The sequence below is a fragment of the Drosophila virilis genome, chromosome X, assembly GCF_030788295.1.
Source record: "Drosophila virilis strain 15010-1051.87 chromosome X, Dvir_AGI_RSII-ME, whole genome shotgun sequence".
NCBI classification, from domain to species: domain Eukaryota; kingdom Metazoa; phylum Arthropoda; class Insecta; order Diptera; family Drosophilidae; genus Drosophila; species Drosophila virilis.
The window spans coordinates 9,773,005-9,794,770 of record NC_091543.1 but is presented as its reverse complement, the minus strand read 5'-3'; the positions used below and the strand labels follow the sequence as shown (position 1 = coordinate 9,794,770).

Genomic DNA, 21,766 nt, shown 5'->3' with positions numbered 1-21,766 from the left:
TTAAATTAATTAAAAATATACAAAGCATAAAAACGAATAGTTTGGCTTCGAGTTCCTCGAAAAGGCTTTCAGTGGCTCAGCATCACTTGAAGACTTCGTTTAACTCTGACCTAAGCTGAGAACGTAGCTTTACAGAGACTCGAAGATCCCCTGGGTGAAAGAAGAAATTTAAGCTCACAGCGACCTATACAACAATCGGCTAGTCTTACACGAGGTGCCCTTCCCATCAGGAGACTGGGAAGCAGTTTCTTTGCCCAAATACTCCGCTTTCAAAAACTAACAGCCACGCCCAGTCATTCTCCCTCAGGGGCGAACATAAACTACACAAAACAAATTCAAGAAACGCTTTGCAAAAGGGAATACAATTATTTAGAAAAGGATAAAGTACTTGTAGTAAAATTAAATAATATAAAATGATAATCAACCTATGACAATGGAAAGTTGAATCAATAATCCGTAAGCGTATAAAGAAACTGCGCGTAATTAATTAAGTTCAGCTGATGCATATTGGCTTAGATACGTTTGTATCTATGAGTAGAAACAATAGACGATATCAACAGCAGACAGCACACGGTATCGTTATCGCCATTCGCATGACATCTGGGAAGGGCTTTGCTCGACTAATGCGCCTTAATACACCCATTGATCAATGCGTTGTCGTGGCGCCTTACTAATTTTGAATACGACCCATGGAACCCCCTCCGTATTACGGTGACCCGCTGACAGTGAGAGATGAGACGCGCGTTGAGCGCAGCTAATGAATAATGAGAACTTAAATAGATATTCATATTCATACTACAATCGAAAAACAAAACAAAACATTCTAATTCACTTTTCACAAAACACACGCCACATTTCCGAGAGCTCCACAATTATGTTCCATGAAGAACCGCTCAATCACTCAGATTTTGAGGCCAAATTTAATACATTTTATCAGGCAAAAGAAAGAAAAGAAAAACAACAAAACATAATTTTTTTTTTATTATTAAGCTATCATACTATAAATGTAAAACCGAGTTAAATCTCTTGGAAATTTAATATCTATATTTATTTAGGCTACATAAAGTCTTCCAAAGGATCTCAACTTCATTTCACATAAGGACTAAACAGAAAAAGGCTAAAGAGAAGCCGTCCACATAGAAATATGAATATCAATGTGTAAAATACATAACATTCATATTATATTAATTATTCATATTATTGATGCAATAGGCATAAATCATTTGGATATGCTAATGACTAAGGTTAAATCACAAGAACCAACAATATGTTTTTTTAATACAATTCATAACAAATACATTTTAGGCAATTAGCTTAAAGGGCACGAATTTCATAGCCAAATTAAGGCTGAAGAGAAGCCGTCCACATAAAAATATTTATATCAATTAATTAACAAAACCATTTGCTGCACATTCAAATAAATAAATAAATAAAGCATGCAAATGAAGATAAAATCTCTTTCAGTAAAGAGCCTAAGAGATGTTGATAATGCATGTGCAATAAAAAAAGAACAAACATGTCTATGCACAAATTGCATTAAACTGAAAATATTGCAGCGCACTATTTGTTTTATTTTTTATTTTATAACAATCAAATAAATGAGAAAACATTCAGGAGCAAATTTAAAACATTTTATCAACAAGGCTAGAAAAATAAAAAAGTAAATAATAAAAAAAAAAACATGAAAACACTTTTCGAGATCAAGAAAATTGTAAATGAAAATATTATTTTTAGTTGAGCCAGGTTTAACAAAAGGCCAAAGAGAAGCCGTCCACATAGAACTATCGATGCATACACAGCTTGAAAGAAAACTTGAAAAAAAGAAAATTTAAAAAAAAAAAAAAACTATAGAAAATTGCAAATTTAAAAAAAAAAACAAAAAAATTTCGCGATCAGATTTAACTGCTTGCAAAACAAAAAAAAAATAATTCGAGAAAAAGAATAGGAAAAAATTAAAGAAAAAAAATCGAGTTAAAAGCAAAAAGAGTTCCCAACTCGTTGAGCTGCAGAAGGAAACTGAACAATCGCCTGTCTGAAGGTTAACAGCTCGGATTCCGATTACAGAATTCTGTTAGCTTAGCAGAGTTGCAATTGCTGTGATGGCAAACAAAAAAAACTAAGGCTGTTAATTGAGATGTGGGTTACAATATATTCTATATATCTATCGATTGTTTTGATAATAAAAGAATATCTTGTAAAGTTGGTAGCTGGGAAAACACTTATGTACATAAGTTTTGAAATAAATATTCAGCTTACCTTTAATGTTAAAAGCACGTTCAGTTCTCGGCTCATGTTGCATGCTGGAAATAGAAAAAACTTTAAATAAATTGTAACAGATTGTTGATTAATTATTGCTATTGAGTGCATAAAAAACTGTTAACATATCTATTATCGTGCCTCGATAGGGGCCAATAGCTTTCTAGCTCTCGAAATATAGAACAAAATTTCAATGCTGGCCCGCACCAAAAGATAAACAACAACAAAAATTGAAAAGCACAAAAAGAAAATAAATAAAAATATAAAAGAAACAACAAAATGTAAAGCCGGTGGCGTAATTAAAAACTGTTATCAATTTCAATGGCTAATTGTTGTAGCCAGCAAGTAACTACAATGCGACGTGCATTTGTATCTGTATCTGTATCTGTATCTGTATCTGTATCTGTATCTGTATCTATGTGTGTATCTGTGTTGGGAACTGTTTGAAAAAGTTTTACGAGTTCAGCGACTGGTCAACTATATATGTATAGCGTTTCACAGATAAGAGAGCTGCCCGGCTATAAACTCAAATGCTAACGAAATTTGTTGCAGCAAGTACAGTGGCTACACTCTAAGCTGGACAGCAGTCAAAACTTGTTAATAACAAAATCAAACTTTAAGCAAATATATCTATATGCAAGAAGCATATATTACGGCAAATGTATTCATGCTCCAGATTCATATTTAAATAAAATGGTTTACGACCAACATTCAAAATGGTTTGGAAACAGGTTTCAAACAGCTTTGAAGAGGTTTAACACGGTTTTTAAACATCTTCAAAACGGGTTTTAAAACGATCTTAATACGCTCTTTAAACACTTTACAAAAACGGGCTAACATATCGATTCAAATTTCTTGGTTTTAACCAATAAAACATAAATGCGGGCTCTGTTCAAGCGTGCCCTACTACGAGATACCCTAAGCCCCGTTCTGGCTGCCTGCGATGCATAGTAACCCACATGCACACACACACACAGATACGTTACCCACATAAACACACACACAGGCACGTTGTAAGCCTGCTTCTTCTTCCCTCAGCCCCACACTATGGCTGGATTAACTTCGGTACTTGTTGTCCGATCTTTATGAAATATGCAAGGCATTAACATGACAACGAAACGGATGTAGATACCAATATCGGGTAAACCTCTTAAAATGCATGCTTTAAATAATATATTATATATATATATATATATATATATGTATATATATGCTGAATACGATATATATATATAAGATTAACGGATACAGCCCGGCTTTGCCCGTGATACGTATAAAAACATATTGCCGAAACACACACTCAATAAGTTCTTATATGTTTAAGGCAAATTGAACAAAATCCAAAAACAAGAATAATGTTACGAGATTTATGAATTTCCAGCAAAAATAATGTTGGCAGATTAAGATGCCAAATTGATCCAGAGACCAAACCATGAACAGAGAGCCAAACCCCTTTGAACATCTGTTGAGTTCTAACCGAACAATGCGATTGGGATATTTGGGGGTAACCAAGTATAATGTTGCCAGACTTAAATGCCAAATTGATTTAAATGAGACTTGACCAAGTAATGGGGCTGGGAAAGTTTGACCAATGTCTATATAGGATAAAGGCGGTTATATTTCGGGCTTGCCCGTGACGCGTTTAAAACAAATTCTTTCAAAGATCGTCTTAAAGTTTATATCGAATGATGAACAAACGGGTTTCGTACAAACGTTTTTCGCGTTTTTTACACATGAGGGTGGAATTCCCCGAAACCTCGTCTAGTCAGTCAGGTCAAATAGTCTTGTATACAAAGATAAATAAAACCAGTAAGAGGTTCTAGTTGGGAGCTCCCAACTAGGGGATACCCTGAACTGAAATGCATGTATATATTCTATTTTAGAAGGTAAGTATATGTCATGTTTGGTGACTCTAGCTATTATTATTTACCAAAATTGCCCAAAAAACAGGATATCGATATCGATTTTTATCGATTGCTTAGAAACGGAGTAAGTTATCGATTATCGGAAACAAACTCGATCTGCGCAGGCACTAGGAGCACCTACATCTAAAATTTCAAGTCTATAGCTCTTATATGTTCTGAGATCCTTGCGTTCATACATACGGACAGACAGACAGAAGGACATGGCTAGATCGACTCGGCTATTGATGCTGATCAATAATATATATACTTTATTGGATCGGATATACTTCCTTCTGCCTGTTACATACATTTGAATTTTGCACAAATACAATATACCCTTATACCCATTTTTAATGAGTTCAGGGTATTAAAATAAGTCTCGTAGGCAAGCAACAAGACAGTTTAAACTATTCAGTAATCACTTTAACTTAAGGCACGTGTGTGTGTGCGTGTATGTGTGTGTGCATATTAAATATATTTAATTTTAGTGGAGTGTTGCAAGCTGTTAAATTGTCTGCAAAATGTGTGGGGAATGACGAGGCATAAGAGTGAACTAAAATTATTGTCTCTGCTTTATTAAAAATACATAAAGTGCTACACGCATACACACACACACACAAACATGCACACACACACACACACAAACACTCACACACGCTGTAACTGTCGGGCTTAGCCTCAACTTGAACATCTATCGGACAAATTGAGCTGCAGATTTTCCAACGGCCATTTCCGGCCTGCAACGAGCTGCCATTTTGTGGTCCCAACGACGCACACACACAGACACACAAAGACACACACAAACGCACACGCACACACACGCACAGAGACACACGATTGTGTGCGCAGTGCAAACAAGATGAAAGCCCGAATTGAATCATTTTACGCTATGTTTTGTTTTTGGTTTTTTTCTTCAAAGATTGGACACGACCATCGCTCAATTTCAATCAACTAGCATCGGTTAGAGATTGATTTTGCGTTTCATCAACTTGGCCTAATATTATTACGTAATTCCTTAGAAAATATTTACAAGTTTTCGACTTGCTAATGCATTTTTGAGTGCGCTCAAAGTTCACAGAGCAACGACCAACTTGAGGAGCCAAGTTTTTAAATCAATTTATCGGGCAAATTAAGTTGCCTTCAACCAACTGACACTTGCGCTTATTAGGGACAAAATCACGCATACGCCATGTATATATGTATATATGTAGTTTTTATTTTAAAAAAACAAGAAACAATACTACTTTAAAGTCTCTGCCTCACGAAGAGTCTTAAAGTCCATATTAGACCAGGTTCTTCTCTTTATCCAACAAGATTTGGTACCAAGGCGAATGTTTAAAAATATCCGTAAGAAAAGACTGCATTGTTATATACGAATGGACAGAGGGTCATTAGCTATGTGGCCAGCAAAAACTTGTCAGTTGATTGCCGATCAAGAATTAAAACTGGGAGCAAAGGTTGTCATCATTATTAATGCAATCGAAGACCGTCTGTCTATCCTTCAGTCGGCACAAGCGCGACAGCTACTTATGGCCAGTTATTTTAAATCATTCATAACTCGCCTCGATGACTCTTGAGCATATCTTAGAACAGAAGGCAGCAAATCAGGTGTTTGGATTCTCGTGCAGCAAAGAAATCGTTTTGAGTGTCTTGACTTGGGCTTCGGTTTAACAATTGAACGACAATTCTCTAAATTATTTACGAAGGCAATTATGCACTTGACAATACAAAAAAAAAAATAAAAAAAAATACCAAAAACTTCTTTGTAACTGCAGGCAACTTCGCAAGGCAGAGAGTGTAAAACTTTGACATGACAATATCGATTCGACAATTAAGGCTGGTCAAGCATATGTGTGCATGCCTCATGAGGTTGGATATGTGTTAAGCATTTCTCAATTAAATTCCAATATTAAAATTGTTATTGGCCATTTTGCACGCTGTTGTTAAGTGCATTGAATGTAAATGCGTGTGGTTTTGCGTGCGGTCACACATCACATCACACAAATTAACGCACAAGAATTTAATAAGAGCTCACTGAACGATTAATCAGTATATTGTACTTATATGAATTGAATGCACACAATTAATGTCATACCATAATTGTTCTATCGATGTAATTGCAAGGCTGCATTGCTTGCATAAATGTGCCAGCAAAATTCGAGTCGCAAGCCGTTTCCTCAGCTCCCTCTGGTATCTAATCAAGTTAGGACCTGGTATTCTCTCAATTCGATTGTCGGATTTAGGGCTCAGTGGATTTGTACTAAGAAGTAGTTGACCTAATCGACAGCCCAACGAATATCAGTGTGAATTTGCTTCTTAAACACAAGCCAAACAGATTTGGATTATCGCCTAGTTGCGCATACCCGACTAGAGCGCCCTTTCTGTTTTCGCTTTGACGCTCGATTCCCTTGGGAATTTGGTTCAGCAAGAAAGTAATATGTCGACCTTGGATTAAATCGAATCTCAGCTTAATATACTGTATACTGTCGTCAAGCACTCTTGACGCTCACATTCTTGCGTATGAATTGGTTTTGGAGTGATCCCTTTCGGTTTTCAGTGCTAACAAAAGTCTCAGCAAATCGACGTTCAAGTTACTTGTAACCTCGAGATGAGGCTGAGTTCTGTGTATGCCCCAACAATTGGATCGATTGGCATGTCGAGGAGCGTAGGCGATTGCGAATAATGCCAAGGCAGCTACCGGCGCCAGGTTGTGCATTATAAGCGCCGCCCTGTAAGTGATTGACAGACAGATTGACAGTCCACTGAACCGGCTGAAGTCCAGTTTGAATTTCGGTTTCGGTTTCGGTTTCGCTGCGACACTCTTTGGGCTGCGGCACGCGACTCTCAGAGTCAACGCAAAGGCAAAAAATGTGAACAAAAAAAATATATGTATATATGTATAAAATCAAATACAAATTGTATCTCGTAAATTGCGAGTCATGTCGCGTCGCTTTGTTGGCTTTGACAATTCTTTTTTTTCTTATTTCTTTTTTGCTTTGGGTCTAAGCGTTAAGGTGTTAGATGCCGGCCACAAATAAATCGCAGCAAATGCGCAAACAGTTAAATAGAAAACGCAATTTCAAATCTGTTTCACGTTGAATAACTCAAATTGTCTGCCAATTCATAAGCTCTAATTAGCCCAATATGCGTACAAATTGTAGAAACAGATAAAGACAATTAAATGTGTAGAACGCATGGAATGCGTAATATGTAGAATGAGCATGTTAATGTCAAGTTAAGAAAATGCGCCCATTGAGTCTATATTAAAGCGAAAAGTACTCTATGCTGGCCGAGTAATCAGTCGGAACTAATCCATATCCTAAAATAATCAGATGTATGGAGAGAAGCGTTAAGCTCAAACTTAACTTGAGTAGCGACAAAGTTGTCCATGCAAGAGTTCATTTCAGACCCTTAACATATACTATTTGCAGAGCCGAAAGAGTTCTAATAGAGGCTAGGCAAAATAGATAGTTTTTAGCCAGAATCCGATCCGCCTTATAACATGTTATGTGTGAATCCCATTATACTTATATTATAATTGTGATAAGCCAAAGAGTTCGCTTAACCAGTTCATAAAGTTCCTGCTTGAGCAGTCATCATTAATCAGGTGCAATCCAGGTACAAAGTTCAGCAAAAATACTTAACTAGGAACTCCCAGTTAGGCAATACCTAAACCAAACTTAACATTTTGATAACAGCAACAACCGTTGTTATTGTCATCGCTGCTGCTGCTGCTGCTGTTATCAGCTATGGCAGTTGCATGTTAATGTTAACAAAATGGAACTGAAATTGGGTACGGGCTCTGGGCATGGGAATTAAACGATATTTGCGGCAACATTTATGGTAAAAAAAAAAAAAAATACGCATTCTAAATTTAGAGCCGCACACTTTTTTGACAGTTCATCGAAGCGTTACGCTGATAATTATTTGCGCACACACTCACACCTACTTGAGTTTTACCTGTTGGCAAATTATGTTGCTTCTGCTTTCAAGAGTTCCGACTCTCCCTCTCTCTCCCTCTCTCTCTCTAAACATGCTCCTTGGCCAGCTGTATCATATCAATTAATTACAAATTTTTACGATTATATTCAATCATAATAATTCTCTTTCGGTTTATTATGATTTCTCTTCACAAAACTGTCTGCAATTATGGGGCAAACGTTTTTCCCAAACATAGCTGCAAAATCATATCAGATCGGTATACAATATCATTTGGCAGCGATAAGAAGAGTAGGTCAAAAAAATAAAAGCATTTCCAGTGCAAGGGCATTTAGTCTTCGGCGTGCGGATCACGTTCTTGTTTGATTGTCATTTGGGACTTTGGGTCAAACTATGCTAAATAGCTTCATAAAATGATTCATTAACTAAACACACAAACACACACACACACGCACACACACACACACAACAGCGACCTTAAAAGCCGTTTAATAAGTATCTAAGATATTATTTGACTTAATATTTTAAACGCTCTTCACAGCTCAAAAAGTGGCTCATTAGCAGCGTCCAAATAATGGTAAAAATGGAAAAATAGATGAAGAAAAAATGAAAAAAAAGTAAAGAAAATACGTGTAGCTATCGCACTTGAATATATACATATAGCTATTACTACATATGGGCATTACAAATGCCGATCTCTCGTACTTTCCACTCAATTCAGCTGTTTCGTCTCTTTGGGCTCTTATCAACCGCTGGCGACAGTTTGAGCATTGTTGTTGTTGTTGTTGTTGTTGTTCTCATTACGTAGCATTGATAGGGCACATATGTAGCAAATGAGCCAGCGATCCGGCCGTAATCAAAAGTCAAAGTCAGCAGGCACACACACACACACACACACACATATATAGACACCCCCGCCGCACCACCCAGTCGAGTGCACCCGCCAGTTGAATTGCCCGTAGATCGAGCAGGTTCCAGTTCCGAGTCTATGCAGCTCTGCGGTAACTGAACTTTCGTTAAATTGCTTTATAGGGTATTTATACACATATAGCATATAATATAAATATATATATACATATATATATATATATATATATCGGTATGCATCGGGGTATGCTCGTACTTTCGTTAATTACGTAGCCCAAGCACTTGACCATATAATCGGCGTATAATGAAAATGCGTTGCCTGCATCTTATCATTTCTTTTGCGTTTTATTATTATTTTTCCTTTTTGTTTCTTTTCATTTTGTTGTTATTATTTTTTGTAAAATTGTTTTTTTTTTTTTTCTTTTGCTTTTTGTCGAGACACAAAAATAGCAGCTCAAGAGAGAGAGAGGCTGCGCGCGCGCGAGAGAGAGAGAGAGAGAGAGAGATGGAGAGAGAGAGAAGGGGGGGGCGGCAAGGCGAACCGGTTGTAAAAACTTGGCTGTGGGCAAGACAGGGAAAATATTGAGTAGCAGGCGACTCTGAACTATGCGGCAACAGGTTCACATTGTTGCGATCTTAACAACAACAACAACAACAACACAACAACAACAAAAAGTGGTTTGCTCCAGTCCCCAACTTTGGTGGTGCCAGTTCTCTGCCCCGCTTAAGGTCGTCTGTAGAACGGAACCCAAAGACAAACTCGGGGGAAACAAAAAAAAAATAAAATAAAACACCCGAACAGCATTCAATACCAGATGATCATCATGGCGATCATAATGATCCAGCATGATCATCATCAACGGCTAACATTGATGACGCCGGCCAAAGAATGTGCCAGTCCAGCCTCTACCCCAACTACCCTCCCCCCCCCCCCTCCACAGCCCGCCGTATTTGCACGTTCCCCCCCCCCCTCCCCGGCGGCAAACACGCCTCCAACATTCTGAACAGAGTCCCACACATCAGGCCAAACAAGTTTAGCTCAGCTTGCGCGATCTACGAGCCGCATCGTGTACTGTCAAGATCGTTCATAAACAGACCAAAGATCGGATCGCATGGCATGGCAAGAGGCAGCGGCTGGTTTGGGGATGCTGGTGCAACAGCCAGCCTGGGCATTGCACATGCACCAACTGCCAACTGGCAACTGGCAACTGGCAACTGGCAATCGGCAACTGGCAACTGGCTTACAGGTTGTTGTTTGCTTAGTACATGCTGTGCCAAAAGGTACTGAAGATCAGGTTTCGTTTAGGGATTATCATGAATATCATAAGCAAAGTTAACCAACTACTCAGCTTATTTAGTTGCAGGCAAACAATCTTTAAGGATCTACTAAATCTTTTTCGTTTAAATAAATACATATATGTATATATTTATATATCAGCCAGCTTTAGCTTTAACGGAACTTCAAACAAACAAAAACTGGAGCTGTTCAAAATGTAAATTAGACAGTTTTGATCACATTTATGGAACAAGTTGAAGATCAGTGACAAGTCGAGGCAAATGTTACTTTCTTCTCAAAAAAAAAATACCAAACACAGAATCGTGTCCAGATATTTAATACAAAACACGTTGGACAATCGAAAGATCGATCAGTACCAAGTCAAGGCCAATAAGATCCTTTTAAGTAATAGACAATCCCTCACAGCTCTTGTTAATTAGTTGATATAATCTGAGATCATGCTGTTTAACTATGTTATAATTATACAGAATTGTGTGTAGATAGTTGACACATTTGCAGATCGGGCTCAGATCGTAGTCAAATCAAAGCCAATAAGATCTTTTTCGATCTGTCGATCTGTGACGCGGCAAATGTAAGTCTCTTCTCGAAAATATATCTAAGCGTTCACAAAATAAAAGTTATACAAATAATTTGTACAAAACATAACTAAAGATCGCCTTAGATCAGTGCCAAAACTAAGCTTGCCTCCTCTTCAGGTAGTAGACAATCCCTAAGGCTGACTCCACAAAGTACTTTTCGCTTTGTTGAATTTAATTTGACGTCGAAGATCGGCTGAGATCAGTGCCAAAGCCAAAGCCATGTGATAGCCAACCTTTTAAGGCAGACCTCACAGAGTTCTTTTTAAGTAGTTGATATAATCTAAGAACATTTATACTTATATCATGTGTATATATTTAACAAAAAAAAACCCGTTCAAAGATCGGTTGAGATCAGTTCCAAATCAAAGTCAGATTTCGATTTAAGTAAAAGACACCCTCTAATGTCACAGAGTTCTATTTGATTAGCTAACATAACATAAGATCATTTATTTTGACTACACTCAACTAGTTCGAAGCCCCAACCATAGCCAATCGATCTTATCTGTTGCTCTGCTAATGCCAACTAATCTTACAAAATATTTCGCTTCTCAATTCCAGATAAAATTTAAAAGTTCAGTTGCCTTCTCCGATAAGAAAAGTAGTAATAGCATTTTATTTGAACATTGAAAAGAAAAAAACTTTTTAACTAGTTTCAGACTTTGACAGCCGCATTAAACCCCTTTATAAACTGATCGATCATATGAAAGTTGAATAATCTTCGCATATCCCATAAAGGCCACTAAATTAATGAATGCATGTATAAAACAAAAATATGTATTAAATAAAATAGAGAATGAATGTCCCATCAGCAATCCTTCATATGCAAGTGGACCAGCGTCCAAATGGAAATCGAAATTAAAAACCAAAAACTAAAAATCTAAATATGCTCAACTATTTGCTTATGAAAGCACATAGAACGCCCGCACAATGCTTAAGTGTTTTATTGTTTAAACAATTTTTGTATTTAGCCAAACATTAAAAAACCAAAATAATAAAATAAAACAATGCAAGAAACAAAATGCCAGAAAACCAAATTTGAATATAACAAAAGCAACAACAAAACAAACCGAAAAAAATAAAACAAAAAACTAAACAAGTAAAAGTGCGCCAAACAGCAATGCACGACTAGACGATACCCTCCCTCTACATAACTTACAGGCTGCGCAATATCTGTGCTTGTTCTTAGCCTCATTCTTGCCCGATCCTTGGCAAATGTTCAGCGCCTTGAGATGCCATAGAAAAGCTTTAACTCAAAAAAAATATGATTATTCCAATATAATCGGAACAGCAAGAGGTTTCTAAAAAGTAAGACATTCGGAATCGGATCTTATAAAACGTTCCTTTTTATGGGCATCAGGCAGAATTATGTTAAATATTATAATTTCAACTTTAGCTTCCATTGACTCTCAGATCGATGTGATCATAGATACGGACATATCTATATATCCTCCATTTTGGATCGAAGATGGCTCCTATCAGCTGTTACATACACTTGCACAAAACCAATATACCTCGTTTTGGACATTTTCAATGTGCTAAGGGTATAAACAGAACGAAGTAGAGTACACAAACAATTTATCGTTATTATTAGTATTACTAAGTAATATTTCGACAATTCTTGTTTGCTTTATACCCTCGCTAGGCATTCAGATTGAGAGTGTTTTCGAAGGGGTATCATGAAATTGTGCATGTGCACGAAACAATATAGGGTATACGTACATAAATGTGCAAACTAAGTGCTGGCTAGACGCTTGGAAGTTCGAAAGGCAATAGGTTAGCTTTAGGCGTAAAAAGTATTGCACTCCGAAAGTGCACCCAAAAACAAAGTTGTGCAATTGTTGTGGCTATGTACAGGGTATCTGCAAGTTGTGAACGCTCGAGCATAGGCATTCTTGATTTATTTTGTTGCCTTTTGGCAAATTTTGTGCGTTGAAATGCAAACAACACATGCAATTTTTATTTACTACTTCAATTCCCACCTCTCCATGCCCCATGCCCCATGCCCCATGCCCCATGTGCCCACATTGTTGGCTGATTCATAGATCCAGAATTTTGGAACAGTTTGGCATGTGCAGCCACTTGGCGAGACCCTTAGTCAAATTGACCTACGCTATGCAACATGAGTCAACTTCCCAATAACCTTATCGCAAGCTTTTCGATATCGCCAGTTCTTATATGAGTACCTACTATATAATTTATCATTCGATAAGAACCAATATTGGGACTCACTTTTTATTCGACTTAATGAAACACATATAAACAAAAAAGAAGAGATCCCGTCGCAACTTTCAACAATCATGCACACATTATTAGATAAGTATAAGGTTGATGAACATGATGAACATGATGAACATGATCATGATAAGGATATGCATATACTAGATAAGGAAATAGATTTCAGATGCCGATTCCAGTTATATATGTTTTATATCTTATGAACAATCCTCTATTAATTGTCAAATCATATCAGATTATATTCCAATTCATGTTAGATCTAGGCATATCTTATATATATATTACTCATAGCTCACACAATAATCCTATTCGATCCAAGCAAGCTTGTTATAAGTAAAGCTTCCTTTTAGAGAAGACATTCCACATTCCACATTCCCAAGCTAACTACTATATCATATATTCAGAGGAAAGAGCATAAAAGATCTATTCGAGATCTGATCTTTAGTTTAATACTGTCGAGATTATATTTCAAAGAAAGTTCTTTATGAAGTTAAAACACGGATAATTGATTGGCAAAATTTAAGATAATTATATTTAAAAAAAATTGATTTGAATTTTATCTTATTCTATACAAATAGAATATGTATTCTAGATCAGCATTAGCAGAGGGGGGCAGTCTTTTTGTCCCTGTCTCTTTATCTGTCCCTCTGCTTGTTTCTATGCGAATGAGTCTCTATATTATATAGCTATACAGGAAGAATTGGTCGAAAAGTAGGCAATTTATGCTGTGTTCCTCAAACTCATCATTGGCGCGCTGCACAATTCTCAGAATTCTCTGCAACAGGGTATTAAATATCCTTATTAACTCTTTCCTTTTTCTTTTCAATTACAGAGCCCCAAGTGCTTGCACCAGACTCGACATATGGTCGTATTTAAATTACATTTTCCGCACAATTTAAGTGTTCCCGCATAATAATAGGACTCTTCAGTCTATAACATATTCCATTTGATTTATTGCACTCGACTATATTCGAACCTGTTCAATTTTCTATTCATGGCGCTGTTTTCTTGGCTTTTCTACTGGCTATGACTATTTTATTGTTTTTTTTTTTTTGTCTTTTTTTATTGCAAATAGTAGGACTTCTCAGCGCCATGTCTCTGCCTCTTTCTGTTGATGGCTGGGCCAGTTATAATTGTTTTGAATACTGTCAGCCTAGCAATTTTGCCGCTGAAAACTTGGTCCGTGCTCGTTGTTGGCACTATAATTTATGATTGGAAAAACTATCCGGCATTTCCTTCGGTGCGTTCGTTGGCTTTTTGCATATTCATGAGGCCTGGCTAAATGCAGCGATAGATTCCGAGCTAGCTTATAAATGATATATATACACACACACACACACACACACTCGCATAGCTGAATTGTTGTTGTTGTTGTTTGCAATTTTAATAACACTCAACAAACGCCTTGGACTTGGCTTGAAAATTGTTGATAAATTATCTAGTTAATAGTTGTTGCTTCTCTTCTACTCACACACACACACACACACCCCCCTTCCCCTTCCCATCTCGCTGGTTGAAGTTTGGTTTTTTGCTGTTGTCTGGCGCCAAAGACATAACTTCTAATTATTTTGATTATCGAGTTCTCAAATTCGCATTTTCATTTCATTTTCAGACAAAACCTTTAAAATTGTTCAAATTATGTAAATATACGAAAATAATCATGAAAAATGATTATGAAGCTGAGTTAATAAACAAAAGGGCGAGACATAAGTTCGACACGCCGAAGATTTAATACCCTTGAGCTCCTTCCCTTGCAGATATGTGTAATAATTCGAAATAGAATGTTTTGCCATGCAAAAACTCAGTTCTCGACTGATTCTACCTATAGAGCTATATAATATATCGGGTCGGGCCTATACAAAAGCAGCATAGTTCATATTGTAGATGCCGGGCTTGGACTAGATAAACAAGATAGTACAAGAACCGACTTATCGAAAGACAGACACATGCAGAAAGACAACTCGTCTGTTAATACTGATCGAGAATATATATGCTTATATACTTTATGGAGTCGCAGATGTTTTGATTTATGCGTTTTCTGGCAAAATAATAATATCAAGTATTGGTTAGACCAAAAGATGTTGGATTTCGAAAGTTTGAAAAGTTTTATTCAAAAGGATTAACATGATTTGATTGGCGCACAAAACCCACAGCAGATCTTCCAATAACTAAGTTCAGGCTGCTCTGGCTATCAAATTCATTGAGTTTCAGTTAAGGACCGAGAATACATTCCCTCTTCAAAAGCCCAAAAGAGACGCCACCGAAGTAAATCCATTTCAAACTTCTTATTCCTTATTGTGCGCATTAGTTTACCAAATTTGGAGACTCTAGCTCTGGGGTTCCCCGAGCTCCTTCAGACTGGTTAAATTAAGCATTGCCCAGCTAAAGACGGTTAATATGCAAACTCATGGCACACAAAAAGAATGAATTTGATTATATATGGCACAAGTGGAAGAGGTCGGGCGATGTCTTTAATTTCAATCATAATTCAAGGATTTGCATCAATTGCAAGCGCAATAAAAGTAAAAATGAAAAAACTGTTGATTGAGCTCGGCCCTTAGCCAGTTAGAAGTGGACGATGGCAGGGGAATTGCCATACCCTATCATTATCTAATAGCTGCGCAAAACGAATTCAACTGCGAGTTGTTGAACTGTGCCTTTAACTATAGGCGAAGGCCTCCCGTCTCGACACTTTATCGCGCGTATCGTGCATAAGCTCGTAAACTCGTCGATTCGTATATATAATTATATATATATATATATATATATATATATATATTTATATATATAGTTGCATAGTCAAGAGAACGACAAGTGTGTGTGTGTGTGTGTGCGTGTGCTTAAATCAAGTAAACGTGTCAATCACAAAACGTCTTAGATGTGTCAACAGCGCAGGCGAACGACAGAATCACACAAGAAACAATACAACGACAATAATTTATTTGTTAGCTTGTAATAATAATAATAATAAGAATCAGCAACAACAATAACGTTAATTATTCAGATAAACATCATGTCGTGAGCTGCCACGAAGCGCAAATACCCTTACAATTTAGGCCAACTGATTGAAAAGATTATAATAATATAGAGTACAACTCTTAGGGAAAGGGAAAGGGTGCGAGAGAATGAGAGAGAGAGAGAGAGAGGGAGATAAAGTGTGAGTAAGAGAAAGTTACAGATAGACAGTATGAGAGAGAGACAGATACGAAGAGATTTAGCGAGGGAGTCAGAGATTGAGAAAGGGAGAATGAGACAGAGAAAGAGAGGGAAAGAGAGAGAGTGCAAATGAAAAAGTACGAAAGACAAAGAAAAAGAGTAAGACCAAAAGAGCGGAAATGAGAAAGAGAGAAATGGAGAGAGATAGAAAAGGAAGAGCGAGAGAGAGAGGGAGCGACAATGAGAGAAACAGAAAGAGGGAGACAGACAGAAAGACAAAAAGATTGAAAGTAAAAAAGAATGAGTGAGAGAGCAAGTGAGAAAGGGAGAGAGCAGGAGATTGAGACAAAGATAAGAATGAGAGAGAGACAGAGAGAGAGAGTACTACAGTAAATATTATAGAATATAGAATTAGTTAAAAATTAGTTTCCCATTCATTTCTCTCGACCCTCCGAAACCAGAAAAACATCACGGATAAAACGTCTTGTGCGAATATATGTAAGAGGCAGAAGAAGAGTTCCACAAACCCGTTAAGCAGATATATTCTGTCTCTATTCTGCTCAAACTCAAGGATCTTAGAACCTGTATCGGCTACTGTCTAAAATCGACAAGAACCGATATCTATATCATGCTATTCGTCTTTATCTTTATCTCCTGCATATTCATATGCATAATACGTAGAATAGAATAAATAGAATCTGTTTGTGCCATGAAATTTTGAATAAGAATCGGACAACAGGCTCCGAAGTTACTCAGGTGTGGGAAGGAAAGAAAGCAGAAACTATGTTTAGTTCTTTTTATAACAAGTTCGAAGCGGAGCAAAAGAAAAAAACTAAAAAACAATTAACACACTTTTTACAACTTGGAAATGAGAGATGTTGCCAATAACGGAAATATCCAACTGATGTTAGGGTATACAACTGTTTATTCAGTCTATAGGGTATACATTTGTTCGGTTACACGTGAGACAGCCTGTGTATAACATGCGTTTAGGCAGCAGCTTTGCCATTTTGGGGGCGAATCGTAATTGAAGAATTTAATCGTCATATTTGCCAAATGACAGCTGCTGAGTTGAGTTGCAATTTTTGGGTAACGATTCGCTTGAGGGGTGATACGAAAGGCGGGTGGTTAGAAACGAGTACAACTACTTAGCTACTGAGTATACTCACAAATATTCATAAATATTCGGCGCTTGGCACGTGGGTGGCCGGCAAATGCGGAAGCGGCACTTGAAATGCCGGCGAATATGAATACAGAAATACCTACATGCTAGCTGCAGATACAGTATCTGGTATCTTATAGTTGTATATACAATTTGTATCTTTGAGTATATTCGCAACGCTTTAATGTTCATCAAGTGGGTGTCTATCAACATGAATGAGAATATTTAAATGGCAGCGCAAAAGGCGCACCAAATCTCTGGCAAATCTCAGCAGCAGCATATGTATCTGTATCTGTATCTGTAGCTGTAGCCGTATCTGTATCTGTATCTGTAGCTGTGGCTGTATTTGTATCTATGTTTCTGTGGCCGCATTTGCAGCTGTGTGCGAGCAATCGAATCAAGAGACAAACTGGGTAATTGGTTCATTATATTGTAGAAGCCAACGACATCCGCTCGTTAATGTAAATTACACAATAGTTTGAAAATCATATTTTTTTTTGGCTTCGGATGCCGCACAACGTTTCATTTCCATTTCGTTTCTCACTGTGTTCTATTCCCTTAGCATAACCCAACACTACCAACGGCAAACATTTAACAGAAGGCTGGTAAAACCAGTTGGCATCATTTTTTTATACATCAACAATAAATTCAAATCAATTACTTATTTAAAAGTTACAGCTAACTTTAAACACGAGCCAAAGACAACGAGAAGCTTTTTAAAGATAAAGCCTATCCTACAGCTAACTTTTAACATGAGGATAAGTTGAAGATAAAAACTAAAAGAACCAGTTTATTTCCCAGAAATAAAAAGATAGGCTGAGCATGAAATTAGTGTATTAAGAAAAGGTTTTAAAGCCTCCGATTCAAGCTACTCTCTAAACATATAAACATGAGAAGTGAATAGAATCGGTATTTAAGGTCCGATCGGCATGAAATTTCTAGCTTTATACTCCAATGAGAACCCATGCACCAAATTGAGTATATGTAGCTTTTATAAAATTTCAAGTCTCTAGAGCAGAAACATATAAACAGGGTCGGTTGTGACCACTTCTGCCTGTTACAAAGATTCGCCTAAAACCAATAGGCCCACTTAAATCATTTTCAATGGCTGCAGGGTAAACGTAACGCCCTTACAATAAACAACATGTAAACAAATTTCATAGCAGTTATCTATCAAAGTGAATTGATTGTATAAAAATAAGACAACTTTGTTTATAGAAGTAGAAAAAATATATATATATAAATAATAAAAAAAAGGCCTCGAATTGCGACTGAGACACAAAGTCTAAAAGTCCAACAAAAGACAAACAAAATAACTTTATAATACGAGAGTTATGCTACGGGTATAAACAAATGGAAATCTAACATTTCGTCTGTTTAAATAAACGCGACGTGTTTTAACTGTAAACAGCGAATTTCTGAACTCGAGATCTATGTGAATACGAATCGTAAGATATATGTATAAGATAAATTCCAGACGACTTTGTCACCAAAAAGCTGACAAAACTCTTTGTTTTTATTTTTTCGAAAATGTTGTTACATTATCTGAATAGATGCATTTGTCCAGAAGTCATGTTTTTTGTTTTATAAGAAAAATATCTTGACTATATCTTGACTATATATAGATTATTATATATCGCGCGCTTAAGCACGTTTTATTTGATTTTGATCAAAGATTTAACATAAAAGATATATTTAAACTTTTTATTATGAATGTATAGCATATATTATCGATTCAAGCAATCGAACTACGTGAGTTTTCACTGTATTCTAAATTTAATAATAGCTATAAAAACAACAACAACAACAAACACACAAATATTCGCCTGTATGCAAAGAAATTCCAATTTCGTGGCGGCAAATGAAATAAGAGACAAATAAATGGATGCGCTCTTAAGAGCGGGCGAAAGAGCGACCATAAGAGAGAGAAAGGGCGAGAGAGAGCGAGAGAGAGGGCGAGAGCGAGAGCGCAGCTGATAATACGATGCAACAACAACAAATAGAATACAATGGAGAATTATCAGTGGACTGCGTGATATGATTATCAAAAGGTTTCTTCTCATTGTTGTTGTCGCTGCCTCTGTCGCTGCCTCTGCCGCTGCCTCTGCCGCTGCCTCTGCCGCTGCTGCTTCTCAATACACATGCTACATATGTAAAACAGTTTAACAGCCCCACACACACACACACACACACACACACACCGCATATGTATGTATATAATAAAGAAGAACAAATAAGCCCAAGTGCAAAAAACAGCAAAAAAAAAAAAAAGCATTATTGTAAATGTAGCTAAGAAAATGTCACGTTTTATAGACTTAATTTTGGGCTGCGAACCAAGCGAGATGAATAGGAGAAAAACTATAAAAATTCAAAAGCAACCAGATTGCACAGTGCTCAACTAGCAAATACCCTGCAAAGAGCTAAAAAAAAAAAACAATCAGAAATCGAGATAAACAAATGAAAACAACAAACAAATGCGCTGCCTGCGAACGAAGCGGAAAGCAGTGACCAATTAGCAAATACCCTGCAAAAAGCAATATTCAATTAAAGCTTACAAATAATTCATTCATTCAGTTGCCAAGTGAAGTCGCAGATACCTGCTAACGCCTGCGCTCTAAGAACAGGGTGTGCCAAAGAGGAAAAAAAAATAACAAAACTAGCAGAAAACAAACAACTATTTGATATACAAATTTTGCAGACACGATTCTTAGCAGCTACTACAGTAAATAATTTGTATATATATATATATTTGTGTGTGTGTGTGCGTGTGTTGACACAGTTGTAACATAGCCAGCCAATAAATAATAAACTTAGGCAAAACAGCATTAGTCAAGGCAATTTGGACACAGCAGCTGCATGACATGCAAGCTGCGCTTGAAGTTTGCAAATGCAACAAGTTGGCAGCACCCAAAACAATAAAAACAAAATGAAAAGCAAGGAAGAAGCAAAAACACTTTCATTGATAAACAGCAGCAGCATAAAAAGATCAACGGCTGCGGCTGCGGCTGCGACTGCGACTGCGGCTGCGGCTGCGGCTGCGACTGCTGCTGCTATTGCACTTTGTCTTGCGGCTTTCGTTTTGCACTCTCTCCCTCCCACTCTCGCGCGCTCTCTCTCTCTCTCTCTCTCACGCACACTTGCATACTTACATTTGTTTGTCCAAAGCAGCAGGCAACAACAACAGCAGCAACTGGCATCAATCAGCCGCAATGCGTCGCCGTCGACAATTGAGACTAACCAACATTAAACTGTAACTTCCTCACACGCACACACAGATATGCATGCACATGCACACATACACACACAGTATTTATTATTACTTTTTTTTTTTTTTTTTGTTTGAAATGACATGTGTTGTAAAATTTGGCACTAATTTAGTCGCTTTTGTTGAACCTGTTGCACGCACCCAAACAAAAAAAATTAAATAAAATCCGAAAGAAACTTTGAAAAAATATATAAAAAAAAAGACCGGGCATATTAATAAATATTATAATTGTGTATTTGCTAGAACAGTAGACACATTAGCACAAATGCAGGCGGCGGCGGCTTTGAGTTGCGCGCGCGCGGTTTTAAGTCGTAGCAGCAGCAGCAACAACAACAACAATAGCAACAACAACAGTAGACAGGCATATAAACAAACAGCGTGACAGGCGGCAACAAATATTGAATTAAACAAAACAAAAAGCAAAATAATAATAAATAAATAAAGAGCCAAGAATTTAAATTTAATAAAAATACACGTACACACACACACAGACACACACACGCAGGCATGTACATAAAGCGTTGCCTCTTGTTGCTTTTGTTGTTAATATTATTATTATTATAGTTGTTGTTGTTGTTGTTGCTGCTGCTGCTGCTGTCGGCTAACGACGACAGCGACGATCACACAAACGCACGAAGTGCACGACGAACGATCTGACACGCACGAAATGCAAAAACGCACTGAATATGATATTTAAAAGAGAGTAGCGACATTTTATTATTTACGAATGCTCCACGCAGTTGGGCATCTTTGTCAATTGCATGGCACGATTTAATGCACGTTGTGCGGCCAACAGTTGCACATTTTAACCAATTGAATGAAACCAAAGCGATTTTAATCAAACTGTATAGCCGAAACAATTGTAAAGAAAACCAATTCAAATAAAAAGTCAGAATAACGCTAAATACTCAAAATGCACTGCAATGTTATGCTCAAAGTGAACGGTTAACTGGCGCTGTTAGCCATAACATGGCGTTTTTATGCTAGCATGACACTCTTTAACTTTGAATACCTTATAAAAAATAAGCACACCGTCGACTGCTATATATAGGAAGCCTTAATAGTGGTGCGATATTTGCTAAATTGTTTTTCGTAAAATAAATATAC

The 21,766-nt window shown here is 37.0% G+C and overlaps 1 protein-coding gene across 1 annotated transcript in view; it reads right to left on the bottom strand.

Annotated features, from left to right (window-relative positions):
- The window catches only part of Pde9 (phosphodiesterase 9), a 158,720-nt gene extending 137,361 nt beyond the window's left edge, over positions 1-21,359 (bottom strand). Inside the window, exons 1-3 of the mRNA XM_070206684.1 lie at positions 21,294-21,359; positions 20,544-20,787; positions 2,257-2,300 (exon numbers count right to left, since the gene is read on the bottom strand). The gene's annotated coding sequence lies outside the window, so the exon portion shown is untranslated. The remainder of the gene's footprint in view (positions 1-2,256; positions 2,301-20,543; positions 20,788-21,293) is intronic.
- Between the last annotated feature and the right edge of the window lie 407 nt (positions 21,360-21,766).